A 12,318-nucleotide genomic window follows, 5' to 3' on the forward strand; every position below is an offset into this window, starting at 1 on the left:
AACTCCTCATTCAGTGGGTTGCAAAAACGAGTCAAAATATTTTCCTTGCCCTCAAAAATCATTGAATAAATTATTAAACTATGATGACTCCTTAGAATGTGTCCTTTTGAGCAGGCTAATGTTCTGATGGATAATTAACTTGACAGTCACAAATTGCTAGGCATAGTTCAAACAGTTCAGTTATGGTAACCACTTCAATTAACCTGGAAAAAACCACTGATGTTACACAGAACAGAAGGTAAAGATAACATTTAAACTTGAAATACAAGAACATTCCTTTACAAGAGCATTTTTCAGCAGAGGCAAGACATTCAGCCCCACAGACAACAATGAAATAAATGATATCATAATCTGCGTCTTGTTTTCAAGATTGTTTGTTGAGTACAAAATGTTGGCCAACTATTCAAGAGGACTTCCCTACTCTTCTTCAAATTGTGCCATGCGAAATTTGAAATCAGCAGACAGATTAAGATTTTAACCAAAAGACCACATAAAAATGCTGCATAAAAGTGTCCAGCAAAAATATGTTTTCAAGTTCCTGAACTACAGTTTCAAGTCATAACCATTTGACTAAAATGATAAGACAGTATGACACGTGGAAGCATATTATGGACTCTATTTCAAGCTAAGAGAATGGTATAAATTTACCTTTTCTGACAAATACTGATCATAAACACCAACAGCTGCAGCACGCAATAGTCCTTTGGTTTGATTGCTCTGTCTTTTTCCATCCTTTTGTGCACTTCGCAAAACGTCGAGCTGCTGCTGTGCAGTAACTCTGTATCCTTCCACGGTTAACCAGAAAAAGAGATGTGCCTGTCCCCCAGTTTGCTGCATATACTCTGCAACCAGGATAACAGTTACTTTTTAATGGTCTATGGCAATTTACTCAGTTTCACTTAAGTTGACCCAATAAAATAATTTCTCTCAAATGTTTTATTGGTTTTACTTCTAATATGAATTCCGTAAGATAAACAAAAAAAAAAATCAAAATTAAATTGAACATTGCAGGAAAACTAAACATTTGCTTTGTGCAGTTGGTCCATATGTGGTCAAAGCAAAACAAAAGACTGGAAGCTTTCTAACGTAACATCCCTGTTTAAGAAGGGAGAAGGCAAAAGACAGGAAACTATAGGCCAGTTAACCTGACGTCTGTTGATGGTAAGATTTTAGGGTCCATTATCAATGATGAGATTGTGATAGTACTTGGATGTGGTAAAATAGGACTGAATAAGCATGGCTTCGTCAAGGAGAGGTCACGCCTGACAGATCTGTTAGCAGTCTTTGAGGTGGTAACAAACAAATTAGATAAAGAGGGGCCAGTGGACATGATCTATTTGGGTTTCCAGAAGCCTTTGACAAGATACTACACTGGAGTCTATTAAATAAGGTAAGAGGATTCTATTAAGGTTAACATGAACATTCAGTTTGCAGTTAGGAAGGCAAATGCAATGTTCGCATTCATTTCCAGAGGGCTAGAACAGATGGGCAAAAATGTACTGGTGAGGCTGTAAAAGCCTCTGATCAGACCGTATTCAGAATATTGTGAGCAGTTTTGGGCCCTACATCTAGTAAGGATGGGCTCGTGTTGAAAGGAGTTAAGATGAGTTTGACAAGAATGATCCTGAGAATGAAGGGCTTGTATGAGGAATGGTCAAGTACTCTGGGTCTGTACTTGGAGTTTAGATGGATGAGGGCGGGGGGGATCTGATTGAAATTTACAGAATACTGACAGGCCTGAATAGAGTGGGCATGGAGGAGATGTTTCCACTAGTAGGAGAGAATAGAACCCCACGGCACAGCTTCAGAGTGAAGGGACAATCTTTTGAACGAAGATGAGGAGTACTTTATCAGAGGGTGCTGCATCTGTGGATCTTTTGCTGAGGAAGGGTATGAAGGCCAAGTCATTCAGTGTATTTATGACAATGATAGATAGATTCTTGATTGGTAAGGAGATAGAGGGTTATGGGGAGAAGGCAGGAGAATAGGTTTGAGAAACTTAACAGCCATGATCAAATGTTGAAACAGACTTGACAGGTCAAATGGCCTAATTCTGCTTCTGTGTCTTTGATCTTATTTTATTCATTACAATTCTATATCAATATTAAGGCTGCTCCTTTCTGGAGTTTAAATGTGGTGACATGCCCTTTTTAAGTTAGACTGTGTAAAAACTTTGCAAGGTATAAACTACTGTCTTCTTCACCTCCAGAATCAAGATCTATGAATTTTTTTTAAATACATGCCAGATAGTTTTTCTAAAACATCTGTCTACAAATCTCCATTTTTAGCTCAAAACAATAGATTTCTAGCGATAAGCTGTACCAAATGATGTCCCCACTCTTTTGTCATATTTATTAAATTCTATCATCTCATCCCTACCTAATAGGCCATCATCATTCTTCCCATCAGCCAAAGATAGCAGTTGGTGGATTCTCCTTCGCTTCCTATATCTTTGTTTTCCACCAACACTGCATCCAACCACCAGAAACAACTGCTAGCCACAACAAGTGTATTAAGCACTCCGGTCCTCCACATGCGATAGGTACTGCCCACCAAATAAATCCACCAGCCAGGTACCTTAAACTGAAATTAAAGCAGTTTGGGGTGGGTAAAATGAGGACTTATGGTTATGATAATACTTCAACTAGAATTGCTCTCAACCATTCAAACTCAAAGGAATATGTACCAAGACTATTTGATTTGTCGTTAAAATGTTACTTCTCACAGCCTGGCATTATTCTGCTAAATGGGCATCATACAGCTTCTAGGGCTGAAACATTTTTTACAAGTTTCTGCACAAAAGTCAGTGTTGTACACCAAATGGAATCTCAACAAAATTCTGCATAACTTAAGTTTCACCCTTTGTTATTTGAAATCTTGTGTTAAAGAACATTTCATGGGTTCAATTACTTTCTATACTTGTCCACACTAATTTGCAGTCACAGACACGCAAATCATTTTGTGTCTCTACAACTTAATATTTTTCTATAACACAGTATGGTTGGAAAGAGTGATAAATTGAGACTGTGGTGTGTGAGAGAATCTTTCTGAATTAGTTAACGTTTTCTCCAGCCTTCCGCAGGGAATACATTAGCTTCATCAATTTGGTTTCTGACTCGAATTTCAGGCAGTTCAATACAGGGGTCGGAGTGCAGATTAGATTCAATATAGCTTGGGCTCAATGAGGAGCTTCAAGTTTAGTAAGTGAAGGAGTTCAATGAACGGAGGGATTGGAGGTGAAAGGAGGCGAGATGCTTAATTTTTCTACCTTTATCACTCAATTTGGAATTTGCTTCCCACACTGGTATTGGGGAAGAAACTGACTAGTGAATAAGTGCCAAGTTATTCCACTTATAATAAACAGTTTAAGTTATGCCACAACATAGCAGCTTGACCAGGTGAAATGTGACAAAATTATGGATACATCACTCAATCTAGACAAACAGCCTTACAGGAAGCCACTAACAACTGCAGAAGCCAAAGCTGCAGGTTCTGGAACTCGAGTAATAGCTGAAGTTATTGTGATGCATTCACAAGGCAGTGAATAGGAAGCGAAGGAGAATAGCTTTTTTAGAGAAATGGTCACAGCATAGGGCAGGAGCATACAGTCGGTCAAGGAAAACCAAGCAAGTACTGCAGGGATCTCATAAGGCAAGCTCACTCGCTAACCATTTTCAATTTTGGACATGACAAGGGGCTCAGGTGCACATGAGGGGAAGAATTAGAGTAGAACAGCAAAAGTACTGGAGGATTTGTTAGTTCAGACAGAGTCAGGTTTTACTGCAACTACAGAAACGAACAGAGGAGCACAGGAAGGGGCATAGGCTATGCAGCCCATCAAGTCTGCTCAACCATTCTGGATCAGAGCTAATTGTGTCTTCAACGCCATTTTGCCTCCACTCCAGAAATCTATTGATTTCTGTCTTGAACCTGCAAGATGATGGAGCTTCCACAGCCCTCTGGAGCAGCAAATTCCAAAAGATCCACTATCATGCGAGTGAAGAAATTTCCCCTCATCTCAGTCTTAAATGGCCTGTCCCTTATTCTGAGATTATATCCCCTGGTTCTAGAGTCAGCAGCCAGGGGAACAATTTATTGATATCCATCCTGTCAAACGTTATAAAAGTGTACAAGCTTCAATGTGATCACCTACAATTTCATCATTCCGGAGATTAATCTGGTGAACCTCCCTTGAACTCCTTCAATGACAAGTATGTCCTTCCTTAGGAAAGGAGACCAAAACTGTACACAATATTCCAGGCATGATACAATTCCAGCAAGACATCTTTACTTCCATTTAAACCCATATCCCCATGAAATGAATGCCAACATACCATTTACTGTCCTAATGGCTTGCTGCAACTGCATGCTAACTTTTAGTTGTGCATTGACAAGGACTTGGAGGTCCATTTAGACACCAGAATTTCACAATTGCTCACTATTTTCAAAATATTCTACATTTCTGGTTTTTTTCTCCCAATATAAAAAATTCCTGTAGAAAGAATAATTTTACATCTATTCACATTATATTCCATTGGCCATATTCCAGTCCACTTAACTTGTCCAAATCCTCCTGAAGCCTCGTTATAGCCACCTCAACTTGCGTTTCCATCTAATTTGGTGTCACCAGCAAATTTTGAAATATTATAATTGTTCTCCACATTCAAATTGTTTATAGACTGTCAATAGTTGTGGACCTCACACTGACCATTGCAGTATCCCACTAGTAACAGCCTGCCATCCTGAAAACCGTTTGTTTATTTCTATTCTGTATTCTGCTCATGAACCAATTTTCAATCCGTGCTAAAATATCCCTTTTGATCCTATACACTCTACTTTTATTTAAAACATTATCGAAAGCCGTATGGAATATTCAAATCACATCCACTGGTTCTTTTTTGTCTCTGCTTCCAAGTACATCAGAATAGAAGGAAAAGCTCTCTATTGGACAGTGTCATACCAAACACAAAGGGAGATTGCTGTGGACGTTGGGTGCCAATCATCACAGCCCCAGGGTATCATCGCATGTGTTCCTCTGGGTTGTGTCCTAGGCCTAACCAGCTTTAACTGTTCCTTCAGTGATCTTTCCTCCACAATAGTGTCAAGTGTGGGGTATTTGCTGATTATTTCAATCTTCTATAGCAACTCAAATATTAAAGCAGTCCGTACCTATACGTAACAAGATCTGGTCACAGTCTTAACTACGTCAATCAAATAAATATAGGAACTACAAGTATAGGTCAAAGGCTGGAAATTCAGTAATAAGGATCACATCACTAAATCCATCCGAAGTTAAAGGCTCTGTATTATTGCAAGATGTTGGAGTCTAGTTCAAACCAACTATCAGCATTAGTCGTGCTCTGTATTAAGTACTTTTTTATGCTTACATAGAGGCAAAACAATTTGCAACGGGTCATAAATCCCTCACACTACGTACTGCTATAGCATGTTAACTGCAAAAAAAAAAAAAACCTTTCAAATGACATCCTCTGTGATCTTGGCAAAGCTCACAGTCTATTCAAAAAACGAAACTCCTAGATGTTTTGAAGCACAGGCAAACTTGCACAGAGGCTTCTTGCTGAATCATCAAGCACAGGTACCTTGAAAACTTGAAGGAAGTACGTCACAAACATGCAGCCTTGAAGGATATAATGTACAGTCACTTCACAAAGTTTGTCTAAATTCGTTACATGCAGCTGAAGTATGGTGCATTGTGGTGAATAACATTGATATATAGATTATATAGTATCACAGAATTCCTGTTAGGTGGACAGATGCCATTCAGCCCATCAAGTTCACACCAACCCTCCAAAGAGCATCCCACCCAGATTCTCTCTCAGCCCCCAACCCCTCAGCCCCACAACAAAACCCTAACCCCGTAAACCTATCCTGCATTTCCCATGGCTAACCCAACTAGCCTGCACATTGTTGGCCTCTGTGGACAATTTAGAATGGCCAATCCACCTAACCTGCACAGGTTTGGATTGTGTGCATTTCATTTTAAAAAAAGCATGATGCAATTTTGCAACATATTACTTTAGTGAAATGGAAAGAAATTATAATCACTAATAAATTAAATGAAAACTTAAAACTTAATTTTACTTCCACTGTAGAAATATGTCAGAATCTAAACTCTACTTAAACATTTAATATTTATATCCCTAATTATTGCTGAATGCAGGAGTTTAAGAAAGCACTTACCCATGAAAAATTGTAATGCAACATTGTTCATAAGAATACTGTCTAGGGGGATCGTGCAAAGTTTTCCGAAGTTCGCAGCAAGCTTGAGCCTATCTACTTCCTGCAGATTAAAATAAAACATGAATTAACAGTTGAAAATTTGCCAGTCAGCAACATTTGAAAAATGTTGACTCAGCCACACACAAAAACTTGCAACAGTTGCACAAACTAGGTTAGAAAACAATGAACCTAAAAGTCTCTCAGTACGTTACACATAAAGTAAGGTGACCCAAATAGACCACCTTACAATGTCAGAAACTGCTAGAAAACATAGGAATGGTGGGTGTGAGCTGAGGTGATACCTTAAATTTTTAAATAGTACCTTTCACATCCTCACGAAGTTCCAAAGTATTTCAAAGACAAAAATGTTTTCAACATTGCTGTCATACAGGTAAAACCTCTGCCTATATACAAACATGTTTGCGTGTTGAATAATAAATCAAATAATTATACAAGTAAATCTGTAAAATACTGTATCTCTGCTCTAAAAAAGGGAACGCAATGAAGGTGCATTGTACTGATTCTTGGAGTGACTGCATTTTCGTGAGAGACCAAGTAGGATTGATTATATTCTATGGTATTTAAAAGAACAAAAGATCACCTCATCAAAACTTAACATCATTCTGGAAACGTTCAAGATAATGTTTTTTCTGGGGCTAGTGTGTTGTAAACCTAGGGATTGGGAGGTCAGGCATAGAGTCTCAAGATTAGGGGTGGACAATTTTGAACTAGAATGAGCAGAAAATTCTTCACTTGGAAGATCGGGAACCTCTCGAAGTCTCTATTCTAACAAACTGTTCAGAATTTGTTGTTGAGTTTAACTAAAAATGAAAGCCATAGATTATTGGACTCGAAAGGAATAAAAGGATATTGAGATAGTGTGTGAAGAGGAGTTGAGATTAAATATCAAGCATAAGTTGATTGAATGATATTGCGGGCTCAAGGAGCTTATGGCTTATGCCTGCTTTTATTTTATTCCACTCTTAAATTATCAAAATTCATTCATCACTAATAATCTGGGCAGAACAAGGGAGGGAGATAATCTAAGGTAGGATCTGGCTTGTCCTTATTTGGAAGAGGGTAGTGAAAGAAGAATGGAAGTGGTTGCAGTAGTTCTCTCAATGCATACTTGCCTTTGGTATTTCACTACAGTAAACAACAGGATGGTTTCTTACAGAAAAATGTTAACAATTTTGTCTTATGACCACCAAATGTACTATATGCCAATTCAGGCATATTTCCAGTGCAGGAGGCAGAATTAAGACAAACTGATGCCAACCATGTGTCGACTCCTCAGTGTGGTCGTGTTTAACACTAAGCATCTTGGAGATTGCCTCATTAAATACTGATGAATAATTGCTTGGTTTTATAAAATTATGACAACTACAATGTCATTATTTTCCCCTATTACAATCTGCAAGAGAAATTCACAAGTTTGAAGAGCAGGGTCTGGTCTGACAATAAGAGAAAAGAAACATCCACTTTTAATTCACAGTGGTATCCTTTTTGTCCTTTAATTGACTTTACCTTCCACCTGAAGATAAAAATTTGCTTTTGTTATTTCCTGTCCTTCATTTCTTTTTCCTTGCTTCTGCTTTTGCCAAATTGCTAAATCTCTAACTTCTATAATTTTTGTTGAAAGATAAGTGACCCGAAATGTTCACAGTTTACTCAGTCTTGGATACTATCTGATCTACTAATTACAGCATTTTCTATTTTTGTTAGCATAATTCACAGATGTTTTATGCATGTTTAGAACCAATTATTTCACTTTAGATACAAAGAAACTAGTTTGCTGCAAGATAGCTTCAGTGTAGAAGTGCATAGTGCCTCAAGAGCAATATTTAGTACACAATATTGTTATATGGACCCAGTATTCCGCAACAATCGTAAAGGGCCTTTACATCACCACCTACAGGCATTATAGATGGCAGGAAAAATGGGAATACTTCATAAATAATTTTATCATCAAGGTATTTGGAAATAAAATGCTATTTTTATTTTATATATATACACATAATATATATAAAATATACAAACAAACTGTCTCTATTCTACCAACAGGACTTAAATTAACGAAGTATTTGAAGGTCACTTACTTTAATTTGGTACTATGTTACATGTTAAGCTTCTCAAACTTTAGCATTCAAACATTTCATCGTAGTGATATTCAACAAAGATATCTGCCATTGCCAGAAATTACCGTCCCTTTATCCCCTCATGTCATTCAGTACTTCATCAGGATTACAGGTCTCCTTCACTTTCTGAATTGCACTTTCCGCCTGTCAAAAAGCTAAGTTAATGAGCTACCTTATCAACAGAGGTAAATGTGCACATTATGGCTGCAGTTGATAAACAACTTCACCAGTATAATTCAATATTACTTCATATTCAATGAAATGTTAGAAGTGGGCAAGATCTGCAGATCTATTTAGCTGTACTCACGTTAAGTTTACAAGGTAACTGTTTAACATTTGTATGTTATGCAACCCTATGAGACACTGAAACCACTTGATACCAATGAAATTACAAACCAGATGCTGGAATAGGCCATTTGATCCCTTGAGTCTTCACCACAATTTAATGAGATTGCAGCTAATCCGATTGGGGCCTCAGCTCTACTTTTCTATCTATACTTCTACCTCTATAACCTTTTATTTCCTTATGTATTAAGAATAGGTCTAACTCAGTCTTAAAAACATTCTATGACTGACTCCATAGTACTCTGGGGGAGAGAATTCGACACACTAAATGACTGGAAGTTAGTTCAAACTTCCCATTAATACTAAAGAATACGAGGGACGAATTAAGGACCATCGCTAAAATAGGGTTGTAGACAGATACGCTCAATGGCCCTAATGGCTTGCATCTCTGTAGTGGCTACAGAGACAGTGGATGCATTGATAGTAATTTTCCAAAAGTTCTTGGATTCTGGAAAAGTATCAGAGGATTGGAAAACTGTCAATGTGATACCCCCATTCAAAAAGGGAAGGAGGCAAAAAGCAGGTAACTACAGTCCAATTAGCCTAACATTTATTATTGGAAAAATGTTGGAATCCAATGAGGAAGTAATAGCAACACATCTGGAAAATCATAATCTAAATCAAGCAGAGTCAGCATGGCTTCATGAAAGGGAAATTTATTAGAGTTTTTCAAGGAAATCCAGATCAGATAAGATAGAAGAGAAACTGTAGATATAGTGTGTTTGGACTTGCAGGTGTTTGACAAGGTACCTCACAAAAGATTAAGTCACAAGATAAAAACCCATGGTGTTGGAGGTAGCAGATTGGCACTTATAGAGAACTGGCTAACAGGAAGGAAACAGCAAGTGGGGATAAGGGAGATAGCAAGAACTGCAGATGCTGGAATCAGAGTCAATACAGTGTGGAGCTGGAGGAACACAGCAGGTCAGGCAGCATCAGAGGAGCAGGAGAGTTGACGTTTCAGGTCAGGACCCTTCCAGCTGGCAACCCATAACCTGGAGTTCTACAGGGATCAGTGCTGGGACTGCAAAAGTTTACAATGCATATTAATGACTTAGAGGAAGGAAACAGAAGTACTGTTACAAAATTTGCAGACAACACAAAATACATGGAAAGACAAGTTGCTAGACAGATACATACAGTTTTCAGAGAGATATTGATAGGTTAATACAAATTGACAAATAGAATAAAATGTGGGAAAATCTGAATTTGTTCTTTTTGGGAATGGAGAATTAAATGAGAGTATTACTTAAATGGAGAAAAACTGCAGAAAGCTGCAACAGAAAAGGTACGGGGCGGGATTTTGTGCATGAAACAGAAAGCTAGCACTCGGATGAAGAGTAGAGAACTCTTACAGTAACTGTACAAGGTGCTGGTGAGATCACAGAGTACACTAAGCAGCTTTTGTCCCCTTATTTAAGGAAAGATACCATTTAATTGGAAGCAGTTCAGAGAAGGTTCACTAAGATGAGCCAAAGTATGTAGGGATTGTCTTATGAGCAAAAGTTAAACAGTTTGAGACTTTACGCACTAGAGTTCAGCAGATCATGAGGTGATCTCTTTGAAACATATAGGATTCTTAAGGGGCTTGACAGGGTAAATGCTGAGACAATGTTTCCCTCATGGAGAGTCTAGGACCAGAGGACACAGTCTCAGCACAAAGGGGTACGAATTTAATATTGAGATGAGGGGAAATTTCTTCTGAGGATTGAGAATCTTTGGAACTCCTTGCCACAGAGAGCTGTGGGGAAGAGTCCATGGGTATATTTAAGGTTGAGGTAGATTCTTAATCAATAAGGGCATCAAGGGTTATGAAGAAAATGCAGGAAAAGTGGATGTGAGGAACATCAGGTCAGCCATGATCTTAATGAGTAGAGGAGGGGGCTTAAGGAGCTGAATGGACTACTCCTGTTCCTATTTATTATGATCTTATGGACTCTGTATGAGGAAAAAAAACTCGTCATCTCTAGTTTAAATTGGAGGCCTTTTTTGTTTTTAAAAGAAACTGAGTCCCCTAGTTGTACTCACTCCCAAAAGGAGGATGTGCTTTCAGCATCTGGCCTGTCAAGTCCACTCAGAATCTTATAAGCTTCACAACGCATCTCTCTAAACCCTAACAGATACAAGGTGAATCAGCCCAACCTTGTCTCTTAGATAATGTCTTCATTCCATGGAACAATTGAGTAAACCTTTCCGAACTGTTCCTATTGCAAAAAAGTTAATATTAATCTAAAAATAGAGGGCTGAATTTTACATGTAACATTTTGAATAAGTTGCAATCCACCCCTTCCCACTGTCTTGTTATCATTAAGTTTCCAGTGTGAATTCTGTTCCCTTCAACCATGTTCCTAAAATTAGCACAAAAGGACAGATAAGCCTGGATAGTAGTCATCAATGGTATGCTATTCTACAATCCTATTAAGCAAGTTTATACCAGAGCTTAAAGGGTCACTGGACCTGAAACGTTAACTGTTTTTTTCCTTCACAAATGCTGCCAGACCTGCTGAGCTTTTCTTGCAACTTTGTTTTTGTTCCTGATTTACAGCATCCGCAGCTCTTTTGGTTTTTATTATACCCGAGTGAGTTCGACTTCAGATCCAAGCAGGTGGCAAGTACTAAAGAGTTGAATATTTTGGCTAAAAGTAGAGATTGACCAATGAATGATGCATGCGAGAAACAAGGAAATTTTGTCCTGATATCAGTTAAGAGTTGACATTTATAGGGAACTCCCATTGGTTTATAAATGTAAAAGATAGGCATGTTCAAACCTGTTAGCACCTGGGATCAAAGAGAATTGTTTGATTTTCATTAAGAATATTGCGCAGATGATTTAAGTCTCATGAGAAGATAGAAATAGTAAACGTGCTTTGTTTTGAGAACTTGTGGATATTTCTTATTTCTATGAATTGTCACAAGTTGGATGCAGTGTAAGGAAAGAGAGTTGTAAATGCATTTGATTTGGTAATTAACACATTTATATCTAAATACTTTAAGAATTAGCATTAGTAACAATTTCTCCTATGGATTATTACTGATCAAGGTAATGTGGACAATACCAGATGATTAGTAACACATTCACATGTTCAGGTGTGGTAGAAAGAACAAACAAGACCTTTGAAAAGAAATTGAAATATTGGGTACAGATAAGCACACAATGTGACACTACACTCAACAAGCTAACACTTACAAAGACAGCAGGCAAGCCATTGTAGCTTTATGTTATTATATGGTAATATAGAATTGAAGAGGGTGTATCAACTCAGGAGGAAGACATATACAGAATGAGACAGTAATTAAGGAATTAGTGGGAGCTGCTAGGCTACTGGAGGAAGCAGTGATAAAGGTTACAGCACATCAGAAAGGAACAGATCCTATTCAACTGGGCAACAGACAGGCAGATGAGGCTGCCACAACAGGCCCTGAACATGAAGTGGCGGCAGCAGCAGCAGCAGCAATTGAGCCTGAAGTAATGAACATGTTGCATTTAGACTGGGGTATGGAAGAGGAAAGAAAAAGCAATGGGAAGAATGAGGAGTGGTAAAAGGTACTGATGGCATTTGGTGAAAGGGATTTTGGGGGGGGGGGGGGGGGGGGG

The 12,318-nt window shown here is 38.2% G+C and overlaps 1 protein-coding gene and 1 long non-coding RNA gene across 2 annotated transcripts in view; both read right to left on the minus strand.

The window, feature by feature from the left end:
* The window catches only part of LOC109931812 (histone deacetylase 9-like), a 948,406-nt gene that overhangs the window by 880,963 nt on the left and 55,125 nt on the right, over positions 1 to 12,318 (minus strand). The gene's annotated exons all lie outside the window — the stretch shown is intronic.
* The window catches only part of LOC125485665, a 19,953-nt gene continuing 8,288 nt past the window's right edge, over positions 654 to 12,318 (minus strand). The window contains exons 2-3 of the long non-coding RNA XR_007264382.1: positions 6,202 to 6,301; positions 654 to 842 (exon numbers count right to left, since the gene is read on the minus strand). This is a non-coding gene — a long non-coding RNA (uncharacterized LOC125485665). The remainder of the gene's footprint in view (positions 843 to 6,201; positions 6,302 to 12,318) is intronic.

Source organism: Rhincodon typus, chromosome 2 (assembly GCF_021869965.1).
Source record: "Rhincodon typus isolate 14 chromosome 2, sRhiTyp1.1, whole genome shotgun sequence".
NCBI classification, from domain to species: Eukaryota; Metazoa; Chordata; class Chondrichthyes; order Orectolobiformes; family Rhincodontidae; genus Rhincodon; species Rhincodon typus.